Here is a 25,746-nt window from a genome sequence, read left to right as displayed (position 1 = left end):
ACTTGGAAGGTGCAGAAGCCGATAGACCACATTTGGCACTGGGAATAAAGTCGATTAGACACTACAGATCACGAAGAATAAGATAGCAAAGTCTTATCGTCGCTTCGTAACTGCAAATGGGATTTAGATTACAATCTCTTTTGTAACATAAAAGCAGAAAACTCTCTTTTTATTCTGTAACCCTCTTTAGTAGAAGAAGTAAACCTTAGAAGAGATTGTATTGGGCATTTCCTCTTTGGCCTCAAATGCAATTCTTTAATTAATTCAATTGTAAATGGGCTGATTTTCTATATCACACAAAACCGTAATTGTCATGGAGAGTGCGATTTGGTATCAAGTGAGGTCTAGATGTATCTGCCATTTCCATCTACAATGTGAAATATAAGGTTATTTAGTACGGGTAAACCTTATTGGCTTTAATTTGAAATGTAAATGAGCGCAAATCTTTCAATACTAAAATGGCTGTTACTGGACGCGCTTCTCAGAACTTAAGAGCTTACTCTGTGCAGCGAGATTTTTCTGGTATTAAAGGATCCGGCTGGAAGTAAAAGTATCTTCAAGCTATTTATTTTAGTAAGCCACGATCTGAAGCGATAAATTATTAGAAAAATTTAGAATTCTTTTCTGACTTTAAAAACACCCCAAAACAGCTCTATTTAAACATAATTATTTTTTTTTTTTTTAATTTACATATATGTATATGTAGTTTATTACACACCAACGCTCAAAAAACTTCCATAGATCCAAATATAATCTGTTAAATCTTTATATGTTGAATGTCTGTAAGCTTGCAAGTGTTTACAAATGTTAGCCTCAAATTGTTTACTTGTCCTTTGACTTTCGCTCACGAGGCTCTTTGCCACAAGCACGCTGCACTATGCCCGGCATTCAAAGGTCGCCAGCATATTAAGCTATGCAAGGCAGCAATAATTAGCTCACAGTTCAATGGAAATTTAAATATTTGTGGAATAATGGTAACTGCAGGTACATAGATACATATATATTTGTAACCTAGCGTACTAACCTTTATTTTTTGCGCTTTTATCCACAGCGCGACATTTTTACATATGAGGATCGAGCGTTGAACATATATCTTTCATTTATTTAATGTGCTTATTCAAATAACGGCAAATCCGTTTTATCGCACCGCAACGCGGTTCTAAAAGAAATCACATTGTTCCAACAACAAAAATAAGGCCACACACAATAAAGTGTGGAGGAAAACTTTATGCCGTTGTTATATCACCACACGCGACGCGCACGTTTCCACTTTCACCGTTTTCCGTGCGTCCTTCTGCTACCGTTACAGCCGCTGCTACTGTCGGCAGCACTGGCACACCGAAGTCCTTTGCGTTGCCTGTCGCTGTTGGCGTGTCAAAACAGCAGCGCCAACAACAATATCAAACGGGCTTAAAGCAGCTTGCAGCCAGCAGCAGCGCGTAGTATTTTTACGCACACAAAACCTGCACACATACACGCACACAGGCGCCAGCGCCTGCACGCACACCTGCACAACGAAAGCGAAAGTGGCTTTATTAAATTTTTCACGCACTTTTGTTGCTTGAAATTAAGCTGCAAGCCATTTTGTTTTTATATTTTTTCTAACTTTTTCGTTTCACTTTGTCTTTTTGTTATTTTTGTTTCTATATCGCTTTTTTGCTGCTGTTCTCGGTCGCTACTCGGTGTTGTTGTTTTGCCGTTTGAAAGTGAAATGTTTGAAATGTGAAAGTTTGCAACGAATTTAAAGCAAAGTTGGAAAACGACGTTCAAGCAAGCTGAGCTGAGTAAGACGAACTGAAATTTTTATGGTCAACATAGCAGACTTGTAGGCAGACATCCGCGCAGCCAGCACCCGAACAAGGATTTGAGTGAAACATCACACGAACGGCATTGATTGAGTGGGAGTGTTGAGTGTAAATTGGAGTGAAGAAATGAATTGTATGAGCGGGAAGCTGAAAATGAGCAATACTAGTAAACAAACCTTTTGGAAGCGCGCTTGGTCAATATTCTACTTTTCAGAAGCGTTTATGAAAAACAAATGCCCAGTTTATCATCCGATTTGCATTTTTGAAATGTTATACTAAGAGAATACTGCTATAATATCCACAGCTTTACAACTTTCTTTATGATGGTTCCAAATATGTCCTCTAGATCTTAGTATTCGAACAAGATTCTAGCAAAAAATATTTTGCATTTCATGTTTTATTGTTGTGGTATCAGTTTTCCATAAGCACGCTTTCAATGTTTTTAAAAGATCCGCTTTAATGCGGATTGTGGCTAGACAATCATCCACCGTGGTGGATTCTCTGTCCCACCACGACTCCCACACCGAATTTGCCCTCCCTTATATGGCCACTGTAGTAAATAATACCACACGGACTTACTCGTCTTAGTCTTTGTACCATCAATCTCATTCTTTGGGAGACAATGATGTCAGCTTTATTTTTACGAGGACATCAACCAGCTGGGCAATGGCACCTTTCCAATTTAGAGGCCGGACATTTAAGATGAATACCCCTAAACCGTAATCCTAAATCAGTGAAGCGCTTTACCTAGCCCGCGGGCGGCCGACTTTATTGCTCTCTCACATATTCGCTCACACGTATTAGTCAAGCGCTCTCTATGCATTGTGGAAAATTAATGTGTATTTGAAAATCACTTGATCAATGACTGTTGACTGCTACGCATGTAATTTGTATGTGCGCGCTGATTAACAATTTTGGTTCAAAACCATGAAAATATTGATTTTTAGTTTTTTGATACAGCCGTTTAGGTGAAAACTTCAACATAAATTCAATATTTAAAATTTTTTGAATTTTAATTTCTTTTTGACACGGGAATTGTCTTTATTTTTGTAATTGATAAAAAATTAATAAGGAATTTCATTAATTTCACAATTTTGTAAAAGTTGTCGAATCACTTTCAAATTTTTTTTATATTAATTAATACTAAAGTTTTGTATTTTTTTGGGGTGTAGCAGCAAGCTCTCTCATACTCCAACACAAGCACACAGTTTGGTAGTGTGCGTTTGGGCATCACTGTCTTAAATACGTCTGCAACGGTCGCCATCAAAATAGGGGTCTCTCACCCGAGGCTGTTGTTTCTTCTTATTGGGGGTATTTTTTATGTGGCGCACAACCCTGGAGAGGTATGACACTCCTTATCACTTTAGTTCGCCTTCAAACAGCTGTTTGGGCCGGATTCCCGGCGGTACTACGGTACTGGACCATAAAACACTCTGTTTCTAAGAATCAGTTTAACATTTGTTGCCCTCCGTTGGAGGATCTACCTGATGTTTAGCTGATAATAACAGATTCTACTTTGATCTTAACCATAAGGCCGAGTAGCGATAACCAAATCTAGCCAAAGGTAAACTATTTCTATAAAAATAAGTATAAAGTGTATGAGAATTAAAGCAACAACCAAAGCTGAAAGAAATCACAATACAGTGCGGAAGGTCGCAAATACCTACGCAGGTAACGCACCCTTACAAATTCTTGTTGTTTTCTTCTATTAGATTGAACATTGGTAGAATCAATATAACGATTGCATTTGTATACTCTCACAACATGATGCTACAGAGTATAATACATAATTTTGTTCATCTTACGCACCTAAAACTAAACAAGATATGGAGTTATATATTTATTGTGTATGTGCATACATAGTATATAAACGACCAGGATGACGAGCGAGTTGAATTGCGAGTGACTGTCTATCCGTCCGTCCGTCCGACCGTCCGTTAAAGCTGTAACATCAGTAAAAATTGAAATATTTTGATGAAACCTTCTAAACTTATACATACATTGCTTGGTAACTATTGCTGATGAAATACAATAATCATAGAATAAAGCGTGGCCCGCTCTTTAACAGGTTTAAGCTGTAGCTATAGTAATCCAATTAAGTCCCCATAAACTGATTTTATTGAAAACTACCAAAAGTGTGATAAATTTAGAAATAAGTAAACGCATCAAGAACTAATCAATTTAACTGGATAAAACTTTGCACGAATACTACCGTGAGGTGTGCCTCGTAATGGGCAAAAATTGTCTACTTCGGACAACAACTATCCCATGACAAGCTCTACAACTCAAAGCGATATCAATCACATTCAATTGACACATAGTCTATTCTTGAAAAACTGCTTATATAAGAGATTCGCACAAAGGTTGTTAATTATTATATTTTATAGACCGCAGCAAAAGGAGCGTGGTAGCAGTTTTAAAATGACGATGGCGAAAGTGGAAGCCGGTACATTTCTTTCATGGGGAAGCCCTTCTTTCTGAGATTCTAACAGCGGTCGTATATCTTGTAATGGTTAGGCAACCTATTAGGCGTTGTGGTTAAGTACTTAACGCTATATATTTATATAATAACTAATTCTCTATTTATATAAGGAGTGGGTTATAGGAGCTTCCCACAAAGCGTCGAGAATTAAACCAAAAATCGAAAGTTATTTTAAATAACACATCCTTAACCACATCATCGAACTCTTGAAGTAAGCCTCTTGTTTATGTAATATAGAGTAAATACATAAAGATCCTCACACATTTCTCCTTCTTACAGATACATTTTCTATTTAACATACGTCAAGTATCACCGGTGCTCCCAACCTTCAGAGTCACCGGTAAATATGATAACATTAAAAGTACATTTTTATTTGACTAAACATACTCAAATGAAAGTCAAAATTGACAATGATAACTAATGTTCAAGTCTCCAAGCTGAGCTTCAAGCCTTCAATCAATATACACGAACTCTACGATAACGTATTATTCGGCAAACTTTCAGGCTGATAGTTGAAATAGAATAAAACTATGCAACTATGCATACTACCCAAAAGCACTCCAAGCCAATCGCTCTTTGAGTGCCATTGAGTTTCACTCAATAAATTTTACTCCAAGTGTGACGCAAGCGCATGAAGCGTGCACTCAAGTTGTACTCTTTCAGTCTACAATTTCTCTTTCACTAAAGTCCTTTCAATTCACACTCAAAACAAAAACATGAATGAACGAAAAATGCACAAGTGTGCGAACTTTTCGTGTATTTATGTGAGAGTAAAGCAGCCTTGTGCGTCTTTATTATGTATTGTGAATTACTGCAAAGCCAAAGCGCTCTATGGTGGCTTGGTTGGGTGTGGAAACATCGCCTTTTCTTATAAAAGATAATATATGAGCACAACAACAATAACACATTTGTTTACCAAATTCGCTGGAAAAAAGAGATGGTGGCAAAAGTGGGTGTGTACACGCTTAGAAAGCGTTTTGTGGAATGACAATCAATCTCTAAATTAAGCTATACTGAGTCGAAGATTAATACGCGTATGCACACACACAACAACCCACTTGCACATATTTCATTTTAATGCACACCACTTTAAAGTCGAAATTATGGAATAAATGAATGAAATAAATAAGCATTTAACGAGCTTTCGTTAGAGAGGGAAATGGAGAAAAAAAAAGAGAAAGACAGGAAAGATGAGTTCGTGGCATGAGCTCGTCATGGCTGAGGCTTCATCTTCTTCTTTATTGGCGTAGACACCGTTTATGCAATTATAGCCAAGTTTACAATCTTCCTTCTTGCTGTTTGGCACCAATTGGACATTCCAAGTCTAGCCAGGTACTTCTCCACCTTGTCTTTCCCACGGAGTGACGGTCCTCCTCTTCCTTTGCTCCCCCCGGCGTGTAATGCGACGAATACTCTCGAAGTTGGAATGTTCTTAACCATTCGGACGACATGACCTAGTTAGCGTACAGCGTCTTAATATCATCTTATATCTCGTACAACTCATTGTTCCACTGAAAGTGATTTTCGCCGTTGCCAATGCGCAAAGGATCATAAATCTTCCGCAGAATCTTTCTTTTGAAAATTCGTAACGCCGACTCTTTAGATGTTATCATCGTTCATGTCTATGCATCATATAGTAGGACTACGACTTTGAAGTTAATGGTTGAGACTTAGATGTCATGATTGCAAAGGAAGTAACGTGTTCAGGTTTGACTATGGCATGTACATAGATCTTTTGAAGTCCTATAAGAAATGTTTTTAAAATTTTTAAGAAAGTTTATCATGACTTATCTGTCTTAATACGATTTCAAGTCCTTAACTTAAGCTGAGCGACTTGAAGCAGGATCCAGATGAAAGACATACTTAAGATATATAGCTGCTTTTGTATAAAGGCTTTAGGTTCAAGGCCAAGCGCGCTACAGTTTGCATTCCATGGCACATATGTATGTATATAATATTTTGGATATTTGGCCTCCAACTAGTATTTCATCGTAGCATAGCCTTAATACGTACAGGATTTGGTCTCGGGGAAAAAATAGTAAATACAACATTGAAACAAAAACTTTTCACGTAAAACCAATATCAAACAGATTTCGGGCGGACAACATGTTCAACCACATGATTCTAAGATTACATTTACATACACTTTGGGTTTGCTTACTATGATTAGTTTGTAATTTATGCTATCCGACAAAGAGCGTGTTTTACATGTGAGAATTACTAATCGATTTCTCTAAAAAATTTTGCATAGTAGACATAACTCGAACGTTACGTTAGCTGGTAAAAGCTGTAGAGCTTCAGAGAGTTTAACAACATTCCAACATCTAAATATACATATGTGCTGCCCCCTTGCGAATTTTGCGGATATCTCTTTAATTTGAAGCTTTAGTAGTAATCAGTAATTTATAAGAGTGTACAGCTGCTGGCGTATGCCGATGATATTGATAGCATCGGCCTCAACACCCCCGCCTGAGGCTAAGTGAGTTGTTGTGACTTAGGAAAAGGTACAGTGGACTTTAGGTCGTGTGCAATTCTCATTTATGTATATATCTAATCAAATATAATATATAAGAATAAAACGTATAGAAACTATTCCGCGCAATTAAGAACTTTATACTTGAACAAATATATTAATTTATTTTATGAGCGATTGTTCAAAATATAAAAGTCTCATGAAATTTAACTAAGTTTAATCTTCTCACATCAAAATTTTCTCTCTTCCCCGAATGTAGGCAACCATGCACTAGCAAGTTTTTCCAACAAAATTACTTTTCCCTCTACTCACACATTCCACAAGTTCATTTTTGTTGACTTTGATTGGATTAGCTTACAGTTGACATAAATTTAGTACTTCCTACACTCCTGCACTATTCCACAATGATCACCTTGAAATTGAATTTGTTGTGACGCGACGCGCGTCCTGCTGCACTTTTCGACACTTTTGCTTTTCCAGCACATGGCCACGGGCCGCCCGCAAAAAGTAAGCTGCAAGCGCTCTATGCCGTTTTTTGGCTTATTTTCTGTGGCTTTTAGGAATGTAAACTATTTTTGTGTGGCTTTGACCATGTAACCTGACGCGAAGCGTTTTTTCGGCTTACGAAAAAGTAAACTAAAATTTTGCTATCGAGCCAGTCAGCCGTTATTCGCACTAAACTATGGCATTAACCTTGAACTTTTAAAAAGTTTCTATTTTTTTGGTGGGTAGCAATTTGCAGACTATAATTCGCTGGTGTTGGAGTGCCGTAAATTTCTATTAAACGTATTTGACACAATTATTGTAAGAGAAGGGAAGAGGAGAAAAAACAGTGGCATTGCTTTGCTTCATTGTATTTATTTATATTTGCGAAACTAGTGCCGCATGTTGCACGTTGCAAGCAATTACAATAAGTCATTAAAAATAATTACTCTCATTTAATATTATTGCTCATGGCAATAATGTTAGCGGTTTATTACTTCTTTTAGTTTTAAATCGATAGGTCAATGGCTTCATTAGAAGTGCATTGATGTTTAAATTTTGAGGACTCTTGAAATTAAACTTGAAGATTTTAAGTAAAAAATTGGACTAAATTAAGAGATGTGATCTTTAAATAAACTGAAATTAGTAAAGGAACCAGAAGGATTCTTAGTATATAATGAGTGCAGTATCTATGTATATACTATATCCGATATATGTTACCTCTTTGCTGCCAACAACTCCCCAGAGCGATCGACAATTAAAATTATCATCAAAAAATTCGAAGTTATTATAAATTTCTTGTGATTACGATTCACTTACATCGTATATACATATCTGTGGACATTTGACAAAACAACCTCTTTCAAAAAAGCAAATTTTACAGGAGAGCGAAAAAACATGTTTAAAGCTTTGCAGTAGAAATACCTCTTACTATCAAAGGACGAAGTCAATTTAAACTGGATGCAGATCAATAAAGACACGTTTTCCAATCAATTGATTTAAATTAAATATTTTACTTTTCTAGATAAATATAAATCAAATAAATAAGACTTATTGTCAAATGCTTTTTGTTACTGAAAATCAACTTACCTCATACAAGCTGTTTTGTCAAATTTGATTTGTGCAAAAAAAGATCCTTTTTTTATCTTATCTTGACTTGAAAAGCATTTTTTTTTAGATATGCATTTGACAAAAGAACTTCAATCGAAAGAAGTTATTTTGTCAAATGCCAATTTCTGATTTTACTCAGACGATATATAGAGACAAGCTTTTTTGATAAATGTACGTTATGATTTTACGTTTGAAATTCCAACTTATTCGAGACAAGCTCTTTTGTCACCCCGAAAATTTGAAAAATTACGAAAGAAGTTGTTTTGATGACTCCATAATTTTTGAACTAACGGTCCTAGGACAATGGCGATAAGACAGAAAAACGCGCCTTGAAAATTCATACATATGATAAAAATCCTGGAAAATTGTCTTATTTCGAGAGAAGTTGTTTTGTCAAATGGCCACAGATATGTATAATATTTTATACTTCTCCTACTCATTTAACTAAAACTTATTGTCCGATTTACTTGGTTTAAACCTGTATATGGTTTTGCCATAAGTTCAGTTACTATTTCAATTCGTTATAAATATGAAACTGTAATTTTCGTACATTTGTTAATATAGTAGTATAGTGGGTTGTCAAAAAAGTCTTGCGGTATTTTCGCTAGTTGGCGCTGAAAGCGCGTAGTTCTAGTTTTATTCGTCGCATCGGGTCATGCTATACCTTTTTGGAAAGCTCATTTCACGCGTGTTTGATTGATTGTCGTTTCTTTTAAGTCGTTCATGAGTTATAGCGTCGCAAACATGGAGCAAAATAAAGAGAAAATACGGCATATTTTACAGTACTACTACGATAAAGGCAAAAATGCATCTCAAGCCGCCAATAAAATTTGTGCAGTTTATGGAACCGATACAGTTTCCATTTCCACCGCACAACGATGGTTTCAACGTTTTCGTTCTGGTGTAGAGGTGGTCGAAGATGTGTCACGCTCCGGAAGGCCTGCCATCGAAAATTGCGATAAAATCGCTGAATTGGTCGAAAGAGACCGGCATAGTAGCAGCCGCAGCATCGGTCAAGAGCTGGGCATGAGTTATCAAAAATTCATTTCAATTTCAATAAAAAAAAATTCAATAAAAATACCGCAAGACTTTTTTGACAACCCAATATATGAGTGCTTGGAGCGCACTTATGAGAGATGCCCCCGCCACGATGCGAAATCGTGCTTGGCGACTTTAGCTTAGGCAAAGAAGCTATCTTTGGCACAATGGTCGGTAAATTCAGCCTCCATGTCAAAATATCTCCATATGGGTTGAGGCTGATCGACTTCGCCGGGGCCTGAAATATGGTTATCTGTTGTACTAGATTCCAGCATAAGAAGATACATCAAGCTACCTAGCTGTCTCCGGATCGAAAAGCCTCCAACCACATCGATTATGTTGTGATAGACGGAAGACACCTCTCAAGTATTCCAGACGTGCGTATGCTGCGAGGTCATAAAATCGATTCGGACCACTATTTTGTTGCAGCCAAGATTCGCATCAGCCTCTGTGCAGTAAAAAACGCACCACAACAAAGACAAGGAAGATTCGACGTCGAGAAGCTGTAATCTCAACAGATAGCCGAACGATTTTCTGCTCGACTTGCACTCCTGCTCTCTGAGAGGTCTTATCAGCAATCGATATAAGGGAACTGTGGGTCGGCATTTCAAACTCCTTACGTACAGCTGCAACCGAAACCATTGGTTTTCGGAAAGTGCAAAAGAACAGCTGGTACGACGAGGAGTGCCGTGTCGCAGCGGAGAGAAAACAGACTGCCTACCTCGCAACGTTACGATCGACCACAACACGTGCGGGATGGGATAGATACCGAGAGTTGAAGAGGGAAGCGAGACGCATTTGCAGACAGAAGAAGAAAGAGGCCGAAATGCGTGAGTACGAACAGCTCGATAAGCTGGCCGACAGGGGTAATGCTCGAAAATTCTACGAAAAGATGCGGCGGCTTACAGAAGGTTTCAAGACCGGAGCATACTCTTGTACTCCATACTTAAATTATGGAGGGAGCACTTCTCCAGCCTGCTGAATGGCAGTGAAAGCACAACACCGGGAGAAGGCGAACCCGATTCCCCAATCGATGACGATGGAGCAGACGTTCCATTACCCGACCATGAAGAAGTTCGAATAGCAATCACCCGCCTGAAGAACAACAAAGCGGCAGGGGCCGATGGATTGCCGGCCGAGCTATTCGAAAGACGAAAGCATGCCCAACGACTGGAATTTAAGTGTGCTTTGCGAAATCCACAAAAAGGTAGATCCCACAATCTGCGCCAACTACTGTGGGACTAGCCTCCTCAACATCGCATATAAGGTTCTATCGAGCGTATTGTGTGAAAGATTAAAGCCCACCGTCAACAAACTGATTGGACCTTATCAGTGTGGCTTTAGACCTGGCAAATCAACAACCGACCAGATATTCACCATGCGCCAAATCTTGGAAAAGACCCGTGAAAGGAGAATCGACACACACCACCTCTTCGTCGATTTCAAAGCTGCTTTCGACAGCACGAAAAGGAGCTGCCTTTATGCCGCGATGTCTGAATTTGGTATCCCCGCAAAACTGATACGGCTGTGTAAACTGACGTTGAGCGGCACCAAAAGCTCCGTCAGGATCGGGAAGAACCTCTCCGAGCCGTTCGATACCAAACGAGGTTTCAGACAAGGCGACTCCCTATCGTGCGACTTTTTCAATCTGCTGCTGGAGAAAATTATTAGAGCTGCAGAACTTAATCGAGCAGGTACAATCTTCTATAAGAGTGTACAGCTGCTGGCGTATGCCGATGATATTGATATCATCGGCCTCAACACCCGCGCCGTTAGTTCTGCTTTCTCCAGGCTGGACAAGGAAGCAAAACGAATGGGTTTGGCAGTGAACGAGGGCAAGACGAAATATCTCCTGTCATCAAACAAACAGTCGTCGCACTCGCGACTTGGCACTCACGTCACTGTTGACAGTCATAACTTTGAAGTTGTAGATAATTTCGTCTATCTTGGAACCAGCGTAAACACCACCAACAATGTCAGCCTAGAAATCCAACGCAGGATAACTCTTGCCAACAGGTGCTACTTCGGACTGAGTAGGCAATTGAGAAGCAAAGTCCTCTCTCGACAGACAAAAACCAAACTCTATAAGTCTCTCATAATTCCCGTCCTGTTATATGGTGCAGAGGCTTGGACGATGTCAACAGCGGATGAGTCGACGTTGCGAGTTTTCGAGAGAAAAATTCTGCGAAAGATTTATGGTCCTTTGCGCGTTGGCCACGGCGAATATCGCATTCGATGGAACGATGAGCTGTACGAGATATACGACGACATTGACATAGTTCAGCGAATTAAAAGACAGCGGCTACGCTGGCTAGGTCATGTTGTCCGGATGGATGAAAACACTCCAGCTCTGAAAGTATTCGACGCAGTACCCGCCGGGGGAAGCAGAGGAAGAGGAAGACCTCCACTCCGTTGGAAGGACCAAGTGGAGAAGGACCTGGCTTTGCTTGGAATATCCAATTGGCGCCACGTAGCGAAAAGAAGAAACGACTGGCGCGCGGTTGTTAACTCGGCTATAATCGCGTAAGCGGTGTCTACGCCAATTAAGAAGAAGAAGAATATATTGGACCTAAGGGAAATATTGATTCGATTCTTATGTATAGAAGTAGGTTGCATTTTAAATTTCGGGATTAAGGATAATTGTAATGTTTTTAAGAATATTCTTAATTAAGATCTATATACCTAACCTATCGCCTACGGTTGTCTAAATCTCACGACGGGTCACGAGACGATCTTGCAACCCTTAAAGCTCAGCTTAAATAATTTCTTTCAAGAAAACCGTCTTGGAGTGATTTACGATCTCTTTAGAATTCACCATACCATCGATTAAGGCTGTTCCTTGATGGAGCTTCATAGTCCAAAATTGTATTAAATTCATCGGTGCAGTCTTAGATGACTTAATGTAAAAAACAATCGCGCGAAAATGTTAGTGATCTAATTCCAGATTTCTGCTATAAATAACGACACAAATAGCGCCCGTATGTCAAAACATTCAAAGTATGTACGTATAACATCAAAAATGTCGAACTTTACGATACAGTTGTGAATTGCCAGATTGTTAAGTTAAGGCACACAGGTGCCCCTCTCTGCTGAGATCCAATTTCCGGTAACCTATTTTGTGACTTTATTAAAGCATTTTACAATTTTCTGATAAGGATCCCGGTAAAAGGACAAAGAAACGTTGTTATCAATCGGCCAACTGGTCATGAACTGCGCTGCGCTGGTTTTATCACCTGGATGTAATAAAACGCAGAAGAGGTAGCTTCATACGTACCAGAATACTGAACTCGGTACTAATACTGGATGCTTCTTTATCTCTCCCGTCGAACGCCTGTACAAGTATAGTGAGGTGCGCATGCTTTCGGTCAAGGAACACATTCCACTCCACTCCAAGCAGTTTCTGCTGGGATAGTATTGCAGAAACCGTAGTTGAAGTGAAACCACCACACATTACAGACAATGAGATCGTCGAGTTGCCCCGATAATCTAGATACTAGTCACCGCAAGACTCTAACCCTTGCACACCCAATAAATTCCAGTCATCTAACAACCCTCTACTTGTAGAGTCCGTCGCCACCGAAACAGCAACAACAATAATACAACATAGTACATTGTCAAGTTCTTAATTCCCATGTAGTAAAATTTTAAGTTTCAATTTACCTTACGTCCATATCAATTAATTTAACTTTCATTCTAAAACTACAAATTTTCGCCCGATCCGCTGAAATCGACAACGATGCTAGTGAGTGTAACGCCAATTAACATTAATGTAAATTAATGTATATCGCATATAACTCACGTTCATTTCAAAAGTATTTATATTTATTTAATCAATTGGGCCGAAATCCCGGTGGTACTGCAATACCGGGCCAACCCGTGATGGAGGTGGAGCAAGGCCCTAAAACACTCCGTCGATTTCCAAAAATCAGTTTAACATTTGTTGTCCTCCGATGGAGGATCTATCAGATGTTAAGCTGATAAGAACAGATACTACACTTTGATCTTAGCCATAAGGCCGAGAAGCGATAACTGCACCACTCCAAAGGTAAATTATTTCTCTAAAAATAAATGTGAAGTGTATGAGAATTGAAGGCACAAAATAAAGTCAAAGAAATGCCAAGTGATCATTCAGGTATGCAGCCATCTCCCAAACGATACAGTGCGGATGGTCGCAAATCCATACTCAGGTAACGCACCCTTACACTTCTTTGTTGTTTTCTTTTATTCATTATAATCGCATTGAGTATTAATATTCGTTATTATGGTAGACAATTTTATACAGTATTTTCTCCAGATCGTGTCAAAATATGACCTTGCATATGCACATATGTATTTAATAGAATATATGAATTTTTTTTCTATTGCAGTGTCTTACTATAGAGTATAATAATATAATAATCCTTTTCTGGAAATAAAATTGCCCCATATACCAAATAGAAAGAATTTAGAAAAAAATTTAATAACGATGTATCTTTTTACCTAATATGAATATAGCAAAATCGGCCGGAAACTTCATAGCTTCTAACAATTATGTGACTTTTCTACAACATATGAATGGATAAATTAATCATTGTTTTTGCCTACTCCTTCACTTCCAATATATACATATGTGTGTATGTCTTATATCTGCATTGCCGAAAGACAGTCATTTTGACTGCTTTCAGGCAATAAAGGTATAGCTAAGCTCCCGTCTTTCTAGTGTTAATACAAAGCAGAGAGCATCTTTTCCTGTTAATAATAACTGTTAATATATGTAAGATATTTTAGCAAAATTAACTGAACGTATAAAATTTTTACATACTTATAAAGTCGCTTGAAAATATATTCTCAAGTATCCTAGAGTAATGTCCAAAGTTTGGGCAATTAGCGCGGACCTTTCCCGACTCCAATAAACCCTATATAAAACGTTTGAATTAGATATTTTAGTGAAATTAAATAGACAAGCTTTCTTGAAAATTATGAAATAATTTTTCCTGCTATTTTCGAATTAGATTCGGTTGAAACTTTTTGTTTGAGATGCACCAGTCTTCCAAAGTGGTAGATAAATCAAGCTTGATATTAGTGGTTTATTGAACTAAAATATCTTGATCGCCTAGCATTAAAATTATGCAAAAAACATGAATGGTACGGTAGTTTTTCTTTGTGCTAGTTCTTTAACTATTATCTTTTTAAAGTCTTGTACCTTACTTTTTCAAAGAACTATAGCTATAAAGAAAATACCGTCGTTTGCTTCTCCCAAAACCATGCAGACATCAACATTATATAAAAATGGGTGAAATATCAAATTATATACTGAAGGATCTACTCAAAGACAGTATCTAGTATAACGAACATTCGTCGAAGTCCCATAAATCTCTATCCTTCCTTGTCTTAATAGTAATAATTTTATCTCTATAACCGACCATTCTTTTAACAATACAAGGCTGCTGCGTATTCAAGGTACTCGCCGGAAATGATTTTGAAAGCAACTGTCACCGACTTTCGAGGCCAATTTGTGCTAATTTGTTTAAGTTCTTGCAAAGATCCAAAAATAACGTTCATTAATGCTGATCACGCTGGATTTTTTTCCCATGTCTATGGTAAGTGTTGTCAATTAGGTCCGTGTATCCTTTTCACGATAATTCGTTTACAACAACCAATGATTTCTGCTTTTTTAATGCTTTGTTTTCATTTTCCACTCTGCTCCTGAAATCACACCAACCCAATTTCGCATTCACTTTCAGCCTTCAGCGACAGCTGTTCGCAAATGGCGAATTCCCACAACACTTAAGCTGTTAGAGGACACGTTGCCGCTAAACCGGATATCTAGGCGGCAAGCGAGGAATCCCTGCGTACATATTGGTACATAAATATATATCTATGTGTATAAATATTTAAGGAACAAGCTAGTAAAAATATATGTAGGTATTTGTGTCAATGACAGCTTTCTCTTATCTAGCTTAACATGGTATTTACTACACAAGCGGTGTATGACACTTAAGTGGCTTACCACGACTCGCAATGCCAATAAAAATATTCACTGAAATAGTAAAAATTTAAGGAGCACAAAATCAGTGTAGCTCCAGTTTCTAGTATACGACACCCACGCCACTTAGCACTCTTTTTGCTGGTTTTTGAAATGCTACCTTTGCTTTAAGCGTTATATTTGCGGTTTCACTCATTCCTGTGTGCGCTAACTTACTCTCTGAGTGATAATAAGCACTGTTTGTTACACTTTTTATATTGTGTCACTGTTCAAAATGCCGGTTATATAACACAACTGCAGCAAGCGCAGGAGTTAAATTTTCCATCAAGCGATAGATTTGCTTGATTTATGCGCTCAAAATGCTAATAACACTCAGGAGTAATTGAGTAAAAGAGTTTGAAAAACGCACTCTTCCCCCAGCTGGCTCAATCTTTCTTCTCTTTAATTATTATACTGTTTATACTAACAGCATTTACTATACCAAATACCGTTATATTATGCGATAAGCCAGAATTTTTCGGATAGTCATACGTTGTCTGATGGAACTGACACACATTTAATATTAGAAGCTTACCATTTGCTCTGAGTTATTTACATACATACAAGTATATGTTATATATTCTTCTAAATTATACACACTTTCTTTATATTAAACATTGCGCTTCTATATTATGAAGAGCTGAACTCAAAGAGCTACCAGGATTTTGGGGCAACTTCCTTTTTCGGATATCATACAAAGGGATCGACTTCCTGAATTATCCTAATCCCGTCGCAGATCTGCCTTTACCTGGTTTGACCCAGGGTGTTTATACTAAAGTCTCACAAAAGAAGAAAAGTCAAGAATACAGATTATTAATGAGGATTCAATCCCAAGATATAATAAAAATAAAATTATCACAAACAGATATCAGTCTATAAATAAGTCGGAAATCTTATAACTATGCTATTATGCTATTTACAGTATATGCAAGGTTAGGGCTATAGAATCTGACTGAGTTTTAACGAACCTTGTCCTGTTATTTTCTCTAAGGACAGTATCTAGCTCTCTATCTTTTTAAACTCAATGAAATCAAAATTAGACCGATGGTCTGCACACCGAGATGATAATATAATGCTAGTACCAATATGAAGAAGATGAGCAAGTCTTCACAGAGCATAATCCTTGTCTCCGGATCACATTGCAAGCAATATCTGTTGGGTTGCTTCAGCAAAAATCACACGTACAAACTATTGTTTCAAGTTTAACCAACCTGCAGAAACAACAAATTCCTAAGTTCTTTGAGCCATAATCGAACTATACACAGATCTAGAGACAGTTGGTCAACACCATTCTATGGAATATAAAGGAAGCGAATACACCGATTAGGTTGATCTTCCAATTTCGGTGATTGTCTGCTCATCGGCACTAACTTTCTTTTAGCGAATATTTTCTTAGGTTATAAAGACAGGAAAATATCTTTGGGTCATACCCTGAAACACGGTTTATGGAGCTTTTGTACACATAACTTCATATTCATTGACAATGTGTTCAGCACCTTCCAACGATATCCTTAAACTATCGGATCTTCTGTCTCGATAAACTTCATTTTACAGTCAACCAAAATATTTCTGGTTTTTTCAAATACTCGCCCGTAGCAGGCTCTTTTGGACGACCACTGTGCTTATCATTTTCGGTGCCAATATGACCCATTTGGAATTAGAAAACCAGAGTCCGGACAATACCCATCTATCTACTTTTTTGTATCAGCACCGTTGTTCTCTTACTCATTATTGTTTTCAAAATAAAAAGTCTTTCGACGCCAGGGATTTTCAACTCGGTTTAGTTGCTGTAAAAACAATAAAACTCAAAATAGCAAAATAGATACACCAAGGGTCACACCAAGCATTTATAGCTATATTTATAAGAGTACCACATATCGGTCGAGATATCTCCAGGAAAGAAATTAAGTCCACTACGCAAACATTTTGGACCTCTTAAGCGTTTCATGAGATAAATACCACATGCTGTGGAATATGGATTAAAGCCAGCTTAGGTCAAGACACTCAGCTCAATCAAAACATTAACTCTGATTACTCGTTGGCAATTAATACGAGTAGAGCAATAAGTGAGAACATTTAATTTTCATATCTCTAAGCGAACTTGTAAATATGTTTTTGTGTTTGTATTGTGAGTTTATTGCTGTATTTGGCAGCTTTATTGTTTCGCACACACAAGCATAACAACGAACGAGTAAATGCGCGAACACATTTGTAGTGCCTGTGAAAATATTGACTCGTCGTCCTTGGGAGTTGATTGCACAGCTGGGCTTTGTTGGGTGTCGCTGATGTGCCATCACGGCCGATGTGCGACCATCCGTCTGCCGGGTAACTTGACAACTTGCCCACACTCCCTTCGTCGCTTCGATTGGACGGCTATTGTTTTTGCTGTAATTGATGAAGTGTCTGTTGATATTCTTGATGGTGCTGCTGGTGCTGATCAATACTGATTTGTTTGTTTGGAAGCGCAAGGGAAAAACAATTATGACCTTCAAGCTGTAAGAGGAGTGAGCAATTCAGCGGGGTGTGTGAGTTTCGGCCTGAAAGTTTTCGTAAAAGCAATCATTAGCAATAATATACGATATATAAGCAAATAGTTATGTGCTACTTAATGACCAAAGAAAACTGAGGGTATGTTCAGAAGAGGCAATGTTTTACTACTATCGAACAAGTATTAATTATTTACGACAAATAGGGCTATTATTACTGATATCTATGCATAATTATTGATAAATGTAATTATTTTTTCTTCTTCTCACCATCACGAAACAATCCCTAAGTTCAGCCCAAATATGGACCCGATTAAACATGTATATCGACAATTTTTTACACATAATTTACCTTAAGTGTTGAAAATTTTAAGGCCAGACTACCTGGACTAGTTCGCTGATGAATACTGATTCGCCACACTTCACTTTTCATACTTTTACCAATGATGACTGTATTTTACTCCGCCTCTTCAGAACGTTGAGCTCTTAGTTTATTTTTACGAACGGGAATATTAAGAAGTCATTTGGTGCCAAGTCAGGACTGTACAAGAGATTGTTCATTAAATCGATATTTTGAGTGCTCAAAGGTGCAGTTGTTTGAGTCGATGATTTAAAGCTGGCATTGTCGTAATGAAGAGCGATCCGTCTTCGCCGGCTGTTTTCCCTTTGCTTTGAAACAGCACCGCTATCGTATTTGGCTAACATTTCTCCATCGACACGAGACTTTTTTTGAGCCATTGAAAATTTGTGTAGATTCTAACGTCATATGTGCATGAAATATTGCTAGTTCCACTAATGCACTAATGTCCATATTTATCTCAATCTCTCCATTGAATAAAGTTCATCTATGCTTTGTTGCTGAGTTCATCCACGTCGAGAGTTGTAAAAAATAATGTAAAGTCGCGATTTAATTTCATTTCTTCGCCGATACAAATATATTAACTTACTGTAAACAAAACAAACAGTGCTCGTATGGCAAATCGTTCTATGTATGCATAACGTCGAAAATGTCAAATGCCGAAAGGAAAGAAAAGACAACCTACGTACATACATGATACACTTTCCATTATTGAATATTAACTATCGACCCACCCTAATAGCTTCGCTTCACACTTTCATCGACAACAATTTCCAGCATTTTCCTAAAGTATTTTTGTTGTAATTGGCGCAATTGCTGGTTTTCGGTTTGGCAATTTATAAAATTTGTGGTGGCAAGCATTACGGACATTACAGTTAGCGGAGAGACGAAAGTGGAAAACACAAATTGTTTTCACTATAAATTCTTTGGCATGAAACGAACACGCTTTGTGTGACTATAAAACTATTGTAGTCACATTGAGATTGTGTACACCGGATAATGCAAGTAAATTTATTTATTTTTTTTTAGCAGATATATAAACATATCTAAGTGTGTATGAATATAAGATTATATGTATACATGAATAAGTATATGTGATTAGTGTTCATAATTTAAACTTTTTTACAGATTTTTTGAATACTCCTTGGACAAAGTGAAGCTTTTCGAAACGTTGTAGGCCATTAAAATTAAATAAGAAAAGGCACATTGCTTTTCCCATTCAACTTACTCTGATTCATGAATTCGCAATTTGAAAGTGGAATTCATCTAGGATATAGCGATCAAGTGCATTTGGGGATACATTATACGTTTAATTGGCGATAATTGTATTAAAAGTAACACTGGAGTCATATGCTTTTGTTTTTAAAGTTTGAAAAGCCAACTTTATGAATATGTGATGGTTATTTTTGAGAAAGGAAAAATTAGTTGGTGAAATTTTAGTTTGAATGAAAAAACGAAAATTCCTAAATGTATGCGAACCTAAAAAAACAAAAATAGCGACCCCTTAGAGTTAAGCTACGGCGCTGGCTTCACTCTCCATATAACGGTACTGTTCAAAACTGCTAAAAGCGCGATGAATCAAAAACTAAATGCGCCAGAAAATTTTAAAGATTTTCCACCGGAATGGGGTAAAAATTGGAAATGGGCGTGGCATCGCCTACTTTTTAGTGAAATCCCATATCTTGAAACTCGATCAACCCATTTCGACAAAATTTTGTATGTGGTATTTTTCATATTCTTATATCACCTTGTGAAAATGAGCGAATCCGACAATAACCACGCCTACTTCCCACATAGCACAATTTTAAATTCCACTTGATTCGTTTAATTCCAACGAAATACAAGTTTGCATGAATAATGTCTTTAGTGTGTGCCACCTTAGGTCCAAAAATTGTCGAAATCCCACAAAAACTGTTCACGAACCGAATATTTAGACCCCGGTACCTATAGTTGACTTTTGTTATAAAATGTCGGTCAATGTCTGAGATAAGTATGTAATTGAAATTCGGGGACAGTACTTATTTGACAATGGTCCCCATATATCTAATATAAAGGTAATCGAACTTCCGGGTGACTTTGTACCGCATACATCGACCAATATGTGAGTTATCTTCAAAGTTTCATATCGCGATAGCGGGCGTAATCATTTGTATTTCTATTTCAAAATTTGAGACAATGTTTATTACAGTATATACTATCCGATAATACAACAAAAAAATTTTTAGACTTTTTAAGAGATGGTAATCTTCTAATTTTTTGTTTTAAAGAATCCGGCTATCACGCTCACAGTATAAACAAATCGATTCCGTCGCAAAGGGATGTAGAACTTGACGCGCGATAGAATTTTATTGGTGTTCTGTTTCTCAAGGAAATTTGAATAACCTGAGTTTAATCGGTTTATTTGTATGGCAGCACCGTTAGCATATAGGTGGTTCCAAGAAATGAGCAAATTCTTGGGAAGAAAAGAGAGAGTGCAAAATTTCAGATTCATATCTCAAAAACTGAGGGATTAGTTTGGGTATATACAGACAGACTCAACTCATCACCCATGTTATTTATATATGTACACTCTAAAGGAGAGAAATAGCATTTTTTCATCCTACAACGAAGGAACATAACATAGTTATATGAGAAACGAATAGGATAACAAAATAATAAACGGAAAGAATGAATTGAAAAAATGAAAAAAAGACTTAAGACAGTTTTTATTGGACACAGTAGAGTCACTAGGTCACTAGTCAAATGAACTTCTGTTTTTTTTTTAACTTATGAAGCTTGAAAATTTGGTTTCAACAAGTACAAAATTATTATATCGACCCACAGCTGATATTTCACAAAAACAGTGTTGCATTAAAATTTACTAACTGCAAAATGAAAAATTCATTGGATTATTCAAACGCGCTCGTGTTGTCTTCTGCCTTCCGTAATTCACACAGTCATTGATTGTTTCACCTGTGCTAGGTTCCTATGAATCACGGTCATGACAAATAAAGCGATCGAAATTGCGGAAAATAAAAAGCAATTGTTATGAGTTGATGATGCAAAAAAAAATAGATTAAAAATATCAAAACATTTGCACTCGAAATGTTTTCGTTTAACACTTTTTGTTTTTGTTTTTCGCTTAGCTTGTCACTTTTTATAATTTTATGACCGATTTCATGGCACAAAAGTTGAACACAAAATGTGTTTTATTCATGCTTTATTGATAGAATCACACACACACGCACACACACAAGCACACAAATTCATCGTAAAAATGCGTAATAGCTCGAATCATTTGAAATTGATTCGTCTGTTTTGGTGTTTTTCTTCCAAGCATTTGAGCGATTAAGCTTTTCATATGCAGGCGAACAAATGTCCGACTTGCGAGTGACGCCAACGCAGTAACGTGACAAGCGCACCGACAATTCTGTCGCAAATATTGTGCAAAAACGAAAATTTACATGAATTCGCAAGAAATTTGGAAAAAGTGAGTACAGTGATAGGGGGGAAAAACAAGCGCAAATATTCAAGAAAGAAACTGGATGATTTAAGATTTTGAAATATGACAAATTCAGACATCCCAAGCATATATGTATATGCATTTAGAGGTATATACATATGCATACTTAAAACATAAGTATATAGATCACACAGGAAGGCCACAAATACAATACCAACGGTTTTAGGAAAGCTTGTCCTTGTTATATGCATAGATTTTCCGTGAAACTTTCGTTAGATTAGCTTGGAATGATATTCATATTTTATTAGTTAGTCAATAACTCTCCTAGGGCATTATCAATATACATATGTATGTATATTAAAACAGAGTACCGTACACTAGCTTTATAGAATATTCCTTAACAAAATCTAGGAAATCGTTAGGCGAATCCCCTCCTTGTCATTCAACATGCACATATGTATGTCCATATCATAAATTGCTATTACTGAATTATGTCTGACCGCGGAATCACGAAAAATAAGCAAGATGGCCCCTAAAATGATGTATGTGTATGATAAAGAAGCCTTCCTCACTTGACTCTTGCGTACTCGTTCAAGTTCATCTTCATATTGAGCTATAAGGCAATAAATAACTAACTTAACTTAAAGAACCAATTTTAATTTTTTTCCTTCGTCCGTTCTAAGTTAAGGTTTTAACTAAAACGCGTATTTTTCACATTAGCTGATCCTGTAAGTTTTCTTGCCAACGCAAGCGGATCTTTTTTCGGAAGGATCTTTTTCGAATTTAAATTTCGTTTTCTAAACGTTAATATTGTATGTTTGTATAAAAAAAAATTAATAAGATATTTCGGTTTTGATATGAAAAAAAATTGATGAAAAAGGCTGTTTTTTACCCGAGAAAACCCATGTAATTCCTTAAAAATAAGTTGTCGCTCCCCATGCCTTCTACGAAGTAACGCGAATAATAACAGATCTGCGATCACTTTAAACAGAGAGTGATAGTTTTGATAGGTATTTAGGAATCTCATTTTTTTTAGAAATGCTGCAGGATGTATTTTTTAAGGGGCACACTTAGTGTGCCAACTTGATTTTCGTAAGCACCTGCTAACTATCGATGCGATCAAAAATGTGACCAATGACGCAAGCAAGACTATCGAAGGAACGAGGTGGATGTACGGACCAAAAGAGTACTGCGCTGTCGTAACTTTCGACTTTAAAAATGCGTTTAATTCTGCTTTTTAGCTATGGATAATGAGCGTCTTCGAATACAAAAGAACACCAAAGTATTTGTTGAGAATTATCTCGAAATACCTGCCGAATACGTTGTTACTTTATGATACCGACAAGCGACCTAAAAGTACAGAATGACGGGTGCGCTACCGCAAGCCTCAGTTCTGAGTCCACTGCTTTGGAAGGTGCTTATATAGCGTTACGACTCCCATTAGAAAAGGGTGTCCACATTATCAGGTACGCTAATGATATTGCGTTAACGGTGGTAGGAAAGGAAATCAGTCAAGTAGAAAGCCTAGGTGAAGACACCGCTTTAATGATAAAGAGCTGGCTCACGGCGAAATAGCTCCAATTAGCATCTTCAAAAACGGAGGCAGTGCTAATTGCAAAGAGTAAAATGGCATCGGTCTCAACACCCGCGCCGTTGATTCTGCTTTCTCCAGACTGAATAAGGAAGCAACGCAAATGGGTCTGGCAGTGAACGAGGGCAAGACGAAATATCTCCTGTCATCAAACAAACAGTCGTCGCACTCGCGACTTGGCTCCCACGTCACTGTTGACAGTCATAACTTTGAAGTTGTAGATAATTTCGTCTATTTAGGAACCAGTATTAACACCACCAACAATGTCAGCCTGGAAATCCAACGCAGGATTACTCTTGCCAACAGGTGCTACTTCGGACTGAGTAGGCAATTGAAAAGTAAAGTCCTCTCTCGACGAACAAAAGCCAAACTCTATAAGTCGCTCATAATTCCCGTCCTGCTATATGGTGCAGAGGCTTGGACGATGACAACAACCGATGAGTCGACGTTGCGAGTTTTCGAGAGAAAAGTTCTGCGAAAGATTTATGGTCCTTTGCGCGTTGGCCACGGCGAATATCGCATTCGATGGAACGATGAGCTGTACGAGATATACGACGACATTGACATAGTTCAGCGAATTAAAAGACAGCGGCTACGCTGGCTAGGTCATGTTGTCCGGATGGATGAAAACACTCCGGCTCTGAAAGTATTCGACGCAGTACCCGCCGCGGGAAGCAGAGGAAGAGGAAGACCTCCACTCCGTTAGAAGGACCAAGTGGAGAAGGATCTGGCTTCGCTTGGAATATCCAATTGGCGCCACGTAGCGAAGAGAAGAAACGACTGGGGCGCTATTGTTGACTCGGCTATAATCGCGTAAGCGGTGTCTACGCCAGTAAAGAAGAAGAAGAAAATGGCTATGACATAACTACTCAGTAGTCGTTGAAATACCTAGGCGAGGAAAAAGAACAAGAATAACAGTGGCCAGTCAGTTAGTCGGTGCTAATGTAGGCGGCAATGTAAAGTAAGACATACGCCAAGAAAACAAGACCTCTGGCGTGGCTATATGCAGTAAGGATTAATTGTGGACTCCGCGCGGTATCGCACATGGCATCTAGAGTCATGGCGGGCATCATGCCGCCGGACATAACGGCATTAGAGTTCAATAGAGTTTACGAAAAATCCAGAGGCATTGGGAGACATCTTACGACAACGAAACAAAGAATGGCATATGGCATGGAATACCTGAGTGGCATAGGCGCTGGGCCATGGCAGAAAAAGAAAGAATAAAGTGACAAATTGTTACCCATATGGTCTCCAGGAACTGAGATGAAACGAAAGGCAACGAAGTAGCGAAAACAGAGAAATTAGAGATGAGTAGTACATAAAGGTGCCCATGAAGAGCCAAATTTGCTTGAGCTTGGTCCTGTGAAGAAGATTACACAGTGAAACTTTTGAATGAAATATATTTTTAAGGTACGCAAGATCTTCGACACCACTAAAATAGCCAGTGGAAAGGAGTGATCCCTTCCTTCTCGGTGATAGAAGACACTTTTCGTACAATGTCCTACGACATTCAAATTCAAAATCCGCAAAATGGCGTCGTTTTTTTGAAATAATTTACCAACATTTTTGTTCGAATCTTTGAAAAGAAACTATTAAATGGAGCACCTAGCAGTAAATATGTAGTTCTACAAATTTTAGAAGCTCACACTACTAACTACTACTTTTGATTTCTTAAGTTTAATAGTCCATAAATCTCACAGACTCTTCCACCTTCCAAGCTTATTAAATTTGAGTCGTTCCTCTCAGAACCCTCTCCCGCTTTGTAGTTATTGTTGTTTTGTATTTATAGAATTAATGTAATAAAACGTTGTGTTATACAACAACTGGTTCTCACCTGTAATCAAGTCATGAACGTTTTCAAGTTCGCCCACTTCAACAAAACCAACAAAAACAACTCGCGTTTTTCTCATTCACCTGAATAAACGATAAACACTTACATAAATGCACTTAAGCCGAGTCTACTGGTTTCCAGCGATCTACCATATTTAGCCATAAACCATAAACAATCAAAACAAGCAATAACAACAAAAATAAAAGCAATAAACGATTACACGTCGCTTTAACGTCACAGATTGAATTGCAGTTCGCAGTTTGGATTTTGGAATTGGGAGCGTGTCACAAACTGCTCGCTTTGGCATTTTATGGCGAAAACTTATTTTTGCAAAATTGTTGTAATTACAATTAAGTAAGTTCAACTTACATTTTGCACATATTCATTCCGTGTGGTGTTTGTTGTAATCGATAGTGGTGATTCATAAGCGCTAAGTAATAAACGCCGCGTGGAGAAGAAGCAGCAGCGCGTCCGCTGCAATGGCGGCTTCCATATTTGGGCCGAAAAATTGTTGTGTCACTGCTGAGCTACTGTTCGGCATGATTCAGGAGTTTGAATCAAAGGTGGGTTGTATTGTTGTAAACATGCCGATATTCTCAAGTATTTACTTCGATGTAAATATTTATTCATAAGTCTACCA

The 25,746-nt window shown here is 37.7% G+C and overlaps 1 protein-coding gene, 1 long non-coding RNA gene and 2 other non-coding genes across 6 annotated transcripts in view; 1 reads left to right on the top strand and 3 right to left on the bottom strand.

The window, feature by feature from the left end:
* Positions 1–25,746, bottom strand: part of LOC105224278 (dual specificity protein phosphatase 15) — a 227,321-nt gene that overhangs the window by 86,265 nt on the left and 115,310 nt on the right. Inside the window, exon 1 of one of the 3 annotated variants that reach the window (XM_011202318.4) lies at positions 1,025–1,800. The exons of the other annotated variants lie outside the window; for them this stretch is intronic. The gene's annotated coding sequence lies outside the window, so the exon portion shown is untranslated. Of the gene's footprint in view, positions 1–1,024; positions 1,801–25,746 lie in introns of those variants that run through there. 3 annotated transcript variants of the gene reach the window in all.
* LOC125778873 (uncharacterized) overlaps positions 1–25,746 on the top strand; it is a 114,276-nt gene that overhangs the window by 35,622 nt on the left and 52,908 nt on the right. The gene's annotated exons all lie outside the window — the stretch shown is intronic.
* Positions 3,186–3,351, bottom strand: LOC115066004 (U2 spliceosomal RNA). Its single transcript, XR_003845659.2, has one exon. It is a non-coding gene; the product is annotated as a U2 spliceosomal RNA (small nuclear RNA).
* LOC125779072 (U2 spliceosomal RNA) lies at positions 13,221–13,418 on the bottom strand. The gene has a single exon (XR_007423103.1). It is a non-coding gene; the product is annotated as a U2 spliceosomal RNA (small nuclear RNA).

Source organism: Bactrocera dorsalis, chromosome 5 (genome assembly GCF_023373825.1).
Source record: "Bactrocera dorsalis isolate Fly_Bdor chromosome 5, ASM2337382v1, whole genome shotgun sequence".
Taxonomy (NCBI): domain Eukaryota; kingdom Metazoa; phylum Arthropoda; class Insecta; order Diptera; family Tephritidae; genus Bactrocera; species Bactrocera dorsalis.
This window is presented reverse-complemented; position numbering and strand designations above follow the sequence as displayed.